This window comes from Gossypium arboreum, chromosome 12 (assembly GCF_025698485.1).
Source record: "Gossypium arboreum isolate Shixiya-1 chromosome 12, ASM2569848v2, whole genome shotgun sequence".
NCBI lineage: Eukaryota > Viridiplantae > Streptophyta > Magnoliopsida > Malvales > Malvaceae > Gossypium > Gossypium arboreum.
The window spans coordinates 116982400-116992443 of NC_069081.1; the positions used below are offsets into that span (position 1 = coordinate 116982400).

Here is a 10044-nt window from a genome sequence, read left to right on the forward strand (position 1 = left end):
CCCACCATGCAAATTCGAATTTTTCAACGGGATAACTGCGAGAAATGGGCCCCAGTCCTGAGCGCAGTCAAGACACGCGTCTAGAATATATCCCCCAATACATAATTTGGTCTCGGTTGTTGTGACAAGCTTTTTTTCTTAAACTTTTCTTTAAGATTTATAATAGAAAAAAGAGATAATCTTTGGTACTTTAATAATATTTTTTAACACCAGAGAAGAGTTAAAAATTATAATGTGTTTTAAATTTTTTATACTTATTTTATAATATTATATTATATATTATAAGATATTTGACATCATCTAAATCCTACTTGTTATCAAACTCTAATGTTATTGTAAATTTACCTTTTGGTTAACTTTAAAAATATATGAGATATCGTTAAATTATTTGAAATTTTTATTTAAATTATTATATTGTTAAAATTATGATTTTTCTGTTTACATTGTTTGTACAATCGGAGTTTCTACTTTCACTCCTCTTTCACAGTTTAGGTTTTTTTTTTTTTATAAAACAGTCTTGAATGTCACAAATCTATTAACCAATCTCTGAATGACTTTCTTCTTATCCAATTTTCAATGTTGGTCATCATATTGACTTTAATTTAAGGTATGTTTATCTATTTGTTAGTGTGTCTTGTTCTATCGTACTGATCATCGAATTGTTACTTGAAACTTACCAATCAAACTTTAAAAATAATAATAATAATAACAATCCACATACTTAAATAAAAAAATCTTAATCAATGATCATTCTATAATTTCTTGAAATTAAGTGACTAAAGTCTAAATTACTAATAATCTAATAGCCTAGTTTACCAAAAAGTAAATTACATAAATAGTCGCTCAATTATTAATATTTTTAAAGTATATAATTTTCTCAATTTTATCTATTTTATAATTCAATTCATATTTTGAAACATGACTTGCTTTTAATTGGTATAATAGTAAATTTAGCCATCAATATTTGCATATTATATCGATTCGATTTTAATTATAAAAACAACAGTCAACATTTATACATTATATCAATTTTATCATTTGTTTTAAATGATCAGAAGATTGTAAAAAAAAAAACATAAAAATTAAAAACAAATCATTCATTTTCTTATCAATTTTGCTCTCCCGTCATTGTTCCCCGCAACATCTCTCCCCTTTCCTCTACTTCTCGCTACTTTGATTTCGAGAAAAAATCTCTTAAGAACTTGTTAATGTTTCGAGATGGTCCATTTATGGTATTATCATTATATTTTATGTTTGAACCATTTAACCATGTTTCTAGCTAAGCATGTAAGGACCTTCTAAGGTACCTTTTTTCAGGCCTATCTTTCTTTAGGTAGGAAATTAACAAATGGGTTTCCTTATTTTGTTATTCAAGAGTACTTTTAGTTCTTTTTCATTCATTTAATCCTAGTAAAGCAATGGTTTTAAATTTGTTACTATTGAGGCAAAGAATGAGAAAAGAACAGATCACATGGCGAAGAGAAGTGATCATGCAGAAAGCCGGACTTAATGGAGACAGTTGAGCAGTGTTTTTGGCATAAAAAAAGGTATTGTCTCTTATGACGAAGGAGGGGATATTTATAGATAAAGTTAGTCACCACTCACTAAGTGTCCTTATATGAGAATTCATCAATGATAATGAATTTTTGAAGAAATAATGAAAGAAAGGAAGTCTTTCTAATATTATTGTGAAAAATAAAATAGAATAAAATAAATAAAAATAAAGAACACATAAATTTTACGTGGAAACCCTTTCGGGAAAAAAACCACGGGCAGAGGAGAAGAAAATTCACTATGTCGAAAAATTTTTACACAAATACAAGAGGAATAGACTATGTCTATTTATAGGCTTGCAAAGCCATATTCTAGTAGGATTGAAACACCTTATCCTAATCAATATAAAATAGATGGAGTTTAATAAGGTTTAAAACCTTATTCTAAAATAAAATAAAAGAAGTCTAGTTCTATATGGATTTTACTTTTATTTTATTTTCCATCGTATTTTATTTAAATAAGAATTTGGGTCACTTAATTCTAACAATCTCCACCTTGACACAAATTCTCAATGAACAAGTTCTTCATCGCGAACTTTCAATAAACAAGTTCTTCACCTCTTCCAAAAACCCCTTAAGGGTTTAACTTCAACAATGAACACCAACCAAGTCTAAGCAATGCTCAAACTTGGTTATAGGAAGTGACTTAGTCATCATATCTGCAGGATTTTCATGAGTGCTAATTTTGCTCACAACAATATCACCACGAGCAATAATATCACGAACAAAATGATACCGAATATCAATGTGTTTTGTTCTCTCATGAAACATTTGATCTTTTGTAAGAAAGATGGCACTCTGATTGTCACCCTTTGCAACAAGCCTTGCTTTATATCCGGGTTCTTTAACTCCTGAGTCTCTTCTTTCTTTTAAACACCCATTTACAACGAATGACCTTTTTACCTTTAGGAAGTTTTACAAGATCCCATGTTCTGTTTTTGTGGAGTGATTCCATCTCCTCTTGCATAGCAAACATCCACTTTTACGAGTCTTCACACTAATCGCTCTCGAATAATTAAATGGCTCTTGATTCGCATCTATATCTTCACCACATTTAAAGCATAAGCAACTAGATCAACCTCGGCATACTTCTTTGGAGGTTTAATTTCTCTTCTTGTCTTGTTTTTGGCGATAGAGTATTGCGGTGAAGAAGCAACTCTATTCTCAATTTTTGTCTTGGCTTGAGGAGTTGATTACGTATTAATCGATGCTCCACCGCTTTTGGTTTTCTTTATTGGAAGAGTCTTTAAGAGATAAGTTAGATAGCATAGCGGTTTCATCAAAAACAACATCTCTGCTAATCACAACTTTTCTATTTTCAGGACACCATAACTTATAGCCTTTTACACCACTTTATAACCAAGAAAACGCATTTAATGGATCTCGGTTCCAATTTTCCATTATCAACATGAGCATCGCAGGACACCCAAAATCTTTAAATCGAATAATTAGCGGGATTACGGACCATACCTCTTGTGGAGTCTTTTCTCAATGGCAGCGGATGGAGATCGGTTGATCAAAAACATGCGATGAGAGTCGCATACGCCCAAAATGACTTGGTAAGTTGGCATTTGACAACATACATCGAACCTTCTCCATGATCGTTCGTTCATTCGTTCGCAACGCCGTTTTTTTGTGGAGTATGATGAACTGTCAAGTGTCTCATGATCCCCCGACTTGCACAATCTATTAAACTCATCGAGCGAACTCTAAGCCATTGTGCATGCAGGTATTTTATCATTTTCCGTCTGTTTTTCAATCATAATTTTCCAAGACTTAAATGTGGAAAACACATCGCTTTTCGCTTGGGAAGAACGCCCAAACTTTTACGGAAAAATCATCAATAAAGGTTAGCATATAATTAGCTCCACCTCTCGAAGGCACTCTGGACGGCCCCCACAGATCAGAATGGATATACTCCAACGTTTCCTTCGTGTTATGGATTCCTCTAGTGAATCGAACTCTCTTTTGCTTCCCAAAAACACAGTGCTCACAGAAATTCAGTTTGCAAATTCCTTGCCCATTAAGAAGTCCTCTTTTGCTTAATTCTGCCATGCCATTCTCACTCATATGCCCTAGGCGCATATGCCAAAGTTTAGTAATATCATCATCTGACAAGGAAGAGGAAGCGGCAATTGCATCACCGATATGATAGAACCACATAAAACATATAACTTGGCAATCTTTCTTTGCCCTTTCATCACAACAAGGGACCCTTTGGAAATCTTTAAAACCCCACTTTCAGCTGTGTATCTGTACCCTTTTGAATCAAGAGTACTCAACGAAATTAAATTTCTTTTCAATTCTGGAACATGCCGCACGTCACTAAGTGTTCTGACAACTCCATCAAACATCTTAACTTTAATTGTTCCAACACCTGCGATTTTACATGAAGCATTATTTCCCATCAAAACAACACCTTCAGATACTGTTTCATAAGTTGTAAACCAATCCCGATTGGGACTCATGTGGAAGGTGCAGCCTGAATCAAGTATCCACTCCTCGCTTACTTTAGAATCATTGACAGAAGCAACTAGAAGTTCACCATCATTTGTAGTCTTCTACAACATCGACTTCACGGAATTTTACATTTGTTTTCCTTTTGATTCGCACCTCCCTTTTAATCTTATTTTGTAGCTTATAGCACTTTCAGTTTAATGTGCCCTTTCTTCTTCGAAGTTGCAAGTTTTACCTCTGTTTGAAGATTTCGATCTACCCTTAGATTTACCACGAGGATTCCGTTCACGTGTTCTACCACGATCATCATCAACATTCGGTCTTGTCTCCCACGAACAATGAGACCCTCTCCCGAGAGTTGGGTTTAACCACAAGATGCTTCATCTTATCATACGAGGTTAAAGAATCATAAACCTCATTAACTGTGAGAGACTCCGGCTATATAAAATCGTGTCTCTAAAGGTTGAATAAGGCGGGCAACGAACAAAGTAGAATCAACCCTAGATCTTCCTTATCATCTTGAACTTCCATGGCCTCCAAGTTTGAGAGAATTTCTTTAAACAACATTAAGTGTTCGTGTCTGACGCACCTTCCTCCAAGCGATGAGCATAAAGACGCCGCTTCATATGCAACTTGCTTGTTAGAGTTTTCGACATACATATTTGTTCTAGCCTCTTCCATAATGCGTGGCGGTTTTCTCTTTCATCACATCCCGCAAAATTTCGTTGGACAAATGCAGATGTAATTGTGTTAATGCCTTTCGATCCTTACGCTTCTTCTCTTCATCTGTTAATGTCGAAGGCATCTTATCTATCCTAGCAGGGCATCCTCTAGATCCATCGTGCAAGAAGCGCTTGCATCTTAATTTGCCTACGCAAATCGGTGTTGCGATCCAACGGTGAATTTCATACTTCAAAGACGCCATTACCGTGATCGAGATGAATAACCGGAAGCTCGATACCGATTTGTGAAAAATAAAATAGAATAAAATAAATAAAAATAAAGAACACATAAATTTTACGTGGAAACCCTTTCGGAAAAAAACCACAGGCGGAGGAGAAGAAAATTCACTATGTCGAAAAATTTTTACACAAATACAAGAGGAATAGACTATGTCTATTTATAGGCTTGCAAAGCCATATTCTAGTAGGATTGAAACACCTTATCCTAATCAATATAAAATAGATGGAGTTTAATAAGGTTTAAAACCTTATTCTAAAATAAAATAAAAGAAGTCTAGTTCTATATGGATTTTACTTTTATTTTATTTTCCATCGTATTTTATTTAAATAAGAATTTGGGTCACTTAATTCTAACAATTATTAATTGAGCTTATTCTTAAGCATTGTTTATTTGGTGCATTTATAGATGAAAATAACAAAGAAACTGCTCTTAACAATCAGTAGTTCCATCAGAGATTCCTTTCTTCTCATTTTCTTCCATTTTTTCTTTTTCTTTTTCTATGATTCAACATTGTTAATATAATACATTCTTTTATCGTCTTACCATTCAACTATCTTTATTGTCTCTTTACAATTTCGTTTCTTGAAAGCTAGGTTGTTAGGTTGCTAGCTTTCCTCCTCTTTCAATCATTCAACATACTTCTTATAATGCTTTCTATCACCCCAAAGTCTTAACATGTACATGTAAAGATTTCTTAGTCAAAAAACGATTAGATTATTAGATCTGACAATCAGGCAACAATTAGACTTGAGTAAACTCAACAAAATCTCACATTTCATGCAAAAGAAGAGGCTTAATACTTAACATAGTATCACGTGTCAAATGAAATAAGATTTTAACACCGTTAGAAGGAGGTACTAGTTTAATAGCCGGAGTTCAAATAACACATCAAACATTTTAGAAATAGAGGTGCCACATTGAAAGATTTATTAAAGTTCAAGGATAAATTTTACCATTATCCCATAGATTTCTAATATATGTAAATTCCATTTTATTAATAAAATAATCCATGCTAAAGTCAAGCATTTAGAGCAATATAGTACTAGAAATCCCTTCAATACATTTATATGCAAATCGCATGCTTTGATCGGAAAATTTTGCAATTTGCTTTTTTTCTTTTCCCCATGAAATATTTCCTTATGGAATGCCTCACATGTAATGATAATCATATCTTCCCCATGATTTGACTCTGATTTTATAGAAATAAAATGCGTGAATATAAAAAAAAAAAGGGTAAACTATAAAAATAATCACTTTTGTTTGTTTCAGATTACGTTTTAGTCATTTATGTTTGAAATGCTACGTTTTACATTTCCGTTATTGTTTTGTTAACGAAATAGTCACTCTGTTGTTAAGATGTGTTACCTCCCTAACGAAAATTTTACGTGGCAATCCAAATGGGTTTTAAATACTAACCTGGATGTTCAATTGAGACAAGATATATTTTTTCTGATCGGGCCCAAAATGGACTTTAGCTCAACACAATATTTTTTTTCTCAGCAAATATACAAAATTTGATTTAAAGAGGAATATATCTTGATTTTATTTGATTCCAATCAATTTGATTTGATTTTAATCAAATCGATTTAATTGCTCCTTTAATGCAAATTTTGTATCATTATTCATGAATATTTTCAAAATTCTTTCATATTGAATGCCTATAAAAGGCGAAGAATCCTTCAGAATTTTTTAGACAATCACACTCTCTCACACTGAGTTTATTTTGCTCTCCAAAATTCTTCTATTTTCCTCTTCATATTTTCCAACGTTTCGGTGATAGAAAAAGATAATGTTTGTTCATTGATCACTGTAAAGTTGCTATTGCTTCTATCATCGTATTGTTGTATCCTAGGAGATAGTCAATCAACGTTTCTCCAAGTACCATGGGAGCGGTCGAATCTGTCTTAAAGAAACTGTGTTAAATAGGCCCCAACATTTAGTAAAACTTGATTCTTCTTTTAGATTTCTGGTTTTCGTTATCTTACTTTTTCATATCTAATATTTTAAATATAATTATTTAATTTAATTTACATAAATATTTGTTTATTTATATTTATATATTTTTCCCCTAATGTGTTTTGTCCAACAATCTTAAGACAAAGATTTATTATTTTGCAATTCTCTAATCCGAGATAAACGAGACACTAAAGCAAAGAAAAAAATTTGTTTTTTATTTGAAAATAAAAACAAAAATTTAATAAAATCTGTTTCGGGATTTGTTCCCGCCGATCAACAGATTTTATTCTATATTTGATTTTGTTTCCAAACAAGCATTAAAATTAAATAAAATATGTTTCAACGGAAATAAAATTTGTTGAACAGCTCGAAACAGATTTTATTCAATCTTAATTTTTATTTTCAAATAAAAACAATTTTTTTCTTTGCCTTGGTGTCTCGTTTGCCTCGGATTAGAGAATTGCAAAATAATAAAGCTCTATCTCAAAATTATTGGACAAAACACGTTAGCGAACGAATATATAAACATAAATAAACAAATATTTATATAAAATAAAATAAATTGAATAATTTATATTTAAAATATCATATATGAAAAAAATAAGTTAACGAAAACCAGAAATCTAAAAGAAAAATCGAGTTTTACTAAATGTTGAGGTCTGTTTTACAAAGTTTCCTAAAGATAGATTCGGCCGCTCTTACGGTACTTGGAGAAACGTTGGTCGACTGTCTCCTAGGATACAAACAACACGATGATTGAAATAGTAGCAAGAGAAGAATTTTGAAGAGCAAAATAAGTTCGGTGTGAGAGAGTGTAATTGTCTAAGAAATTTTGAAGAATTCTTAGCCTTTTATAGGAGGCATTCAATATGGAAGAATTTTGAAAATATCCATGAATAATGATACAAAATCTGCATTAAATGAGCAATTAAATCAATTTGAATAAAACCAAATCAAATTGTTTAGAATCAAATAAAATCAGTATATATGTCTTTTTAAATCAAATTTTGTTTATTTGCTGAGAAAAAAATATATATTTTGTGTTAGGCTAAAGTCCATTTTGGGCCTGATCGGAAAAAAAAAATATTACCCTTATCTAATCCCTTGGATTGTGGATATTGGATTGAATTGAAACATTACTGTCGAAACTATTTTTTATTTTTAAAAAACTAAGTTGACTTTAAAATGAAAATAGAGTCGCCACCGATCCTTTTGTTTAAGTGTGATTGGATCACCTTATAAAACACTTTTTTTTTTAAAATATTGATTTAGACCTACGAAATTATAGAAAATAGGTTCGAGAGTAAGTTACGTACGAGGAAGCATGAGCACCCTCGCAACACCCAAAATTAGTACCAATTGATTAATTAATGTCCTAACGTTGAAAATTTGAAAAAATGTTAAAATATGATCCCTTTAAAAATTCGTGAACAACTCGAGTTGGATTTTAAGATTCTCCTGTTCTGAAAGAACAAAATATCACATCCAATACGTTAAAATCATCTTAGGGTTTACAAAACTCATGCCTAAAAAAAAAAGATACTCAGTTATTTGGTCAAACGGAAAATCGACACCCAACACGTTAGGGCACTATTTCCCAAATCTCCAAACACAAAATATTGTCTTTGTAAGGCCCAAAATTTGCCCAGCCCAAAACCCTAGAAACCAAAACCCAACAAAAACAGACCCAAACCTAAATACCTATTTACAAACACGACCCAAATGGCCCAAAACACAAACAGATTTCAACAAAAAACCCAAGGAGCTGCCGTTTGCAACCGAAACAATCCCCAGGCACCGCACGTCGTGCAAATCTCCGCGTCATGCATCACTCCACCTCCACGCAAGAGACGTACATGCCCATGAACCTGCAAACAAGTGAAATAGGTTGTAAAATCGGCTATAAAAGCCTTAGAAATGTATTGTAAAGGGGGGTTTTGTTTCGGGAATCAAATACCAAAAAAATACACATTCATATTCGAAGCAAGAATACACACAAAAAATTGAATGCCATCGAGCAGAAAATCAATTTCGTTTGAAGGTGGTTTCATAGATTTTTAGTTTTGATTTTTTCTTTTTTATTTATTGATTAGTGTAGAATATTATCGGGTTATAAAAAGGAGGAATTTTGCTTACTCTTTCGCTCGACGGACGGAGGTGCTGCATGCGCCGATGAATTCCATGGATTGATGAAGGGGGAGGGGAGAAGTTAAAGAATTTTAAAAGAAAGATTTGAAACCCATTTTTTCAGAAAGAAAGTCTGCCAAATGAAGTTTTAGTTTTTTCCCTTTTTTTTTTTTTACTTATGACAGAGATGGTGCCGTTTGGGTGGGATGGAATCATGCTTTTGGGCTTGGTAGGGGAAATTTATGCTACTGGTCCTTCCCCTTTGCGCTAGTGTTCAATCGAGCCGTGTTTCAATATTTCTTAAATTTACTAAATTTTCCCCCGAAACTCCTACACTGTTTTAATTTAGCCCATGCTTGAGTACTGCATTTTTGGGATTTGGATCATTTCGCTTTTTGTCCTCCCTTTGTTATGTGTGCATTCAAATTGGTCCAATTCCCTTTTACTTATTTCCAAGTTCGCCCTAAACTCCCATTTGAAGTTCAATTTAGTCTTTTCCATTATTTTTTGGTTTTTTGATTAATTCGCTTTAATATTATTTTTATCATTATTTATTACCTTCTATTTTTATTATTGGTATCATTTCATGATTATTATTTATTTCTATTACATTTTTTCCCATTTATTTTCTTACTCTTTTCATTAATATTATTATTGTTATTATCCTTACTGTTATACATTATTATTATTATCGTTACTATTTCTATTATTGTATTCTTACACTATTATTTATATGTGGTATTAGTACTATTTTTATTATTATTAGTCTACCATTATTTTCGGATACCATAGTGGTTCATTAACGTTATTATTATTTTTCCCTTTTTTTTGTTATTCTTATTGTTCAAAAACTCTCATATAATATGGTTTTGGAATTATGTAAGATATTTAATGAGATCGCTTTATATATTGTTGCATACATAAAATTAACATTAGCTTTATTTATGTATATTATAAACCTCATGTTGTATCATATTTAGATTTTCTC

The 10044-nt window shown here is 32.0% G+C and overlaps 1 long non-coding RNA gene across 1 annotated transcript; it reads right to left on the reverse strand.

The window, feature by feature from the left end:
• Window positions 1-8390: 8390 nt before the first annotated feature.
• Window positions 8391-9264, reverse strand: LOC108488745 (uncharacterized). Its single transcript, XR_001871810.2, has 2 exons — window positions 9066-9264; window positions 8391-8797 (listed from the first exon to the last, which is right to left on the reverse strand). It is a non-coding gene; the product is annotated as an uncharacterized LOC108488745 (long non-coding RNA).
• Window positions 9265-10044: the final 780 nt, after the last annotated feature.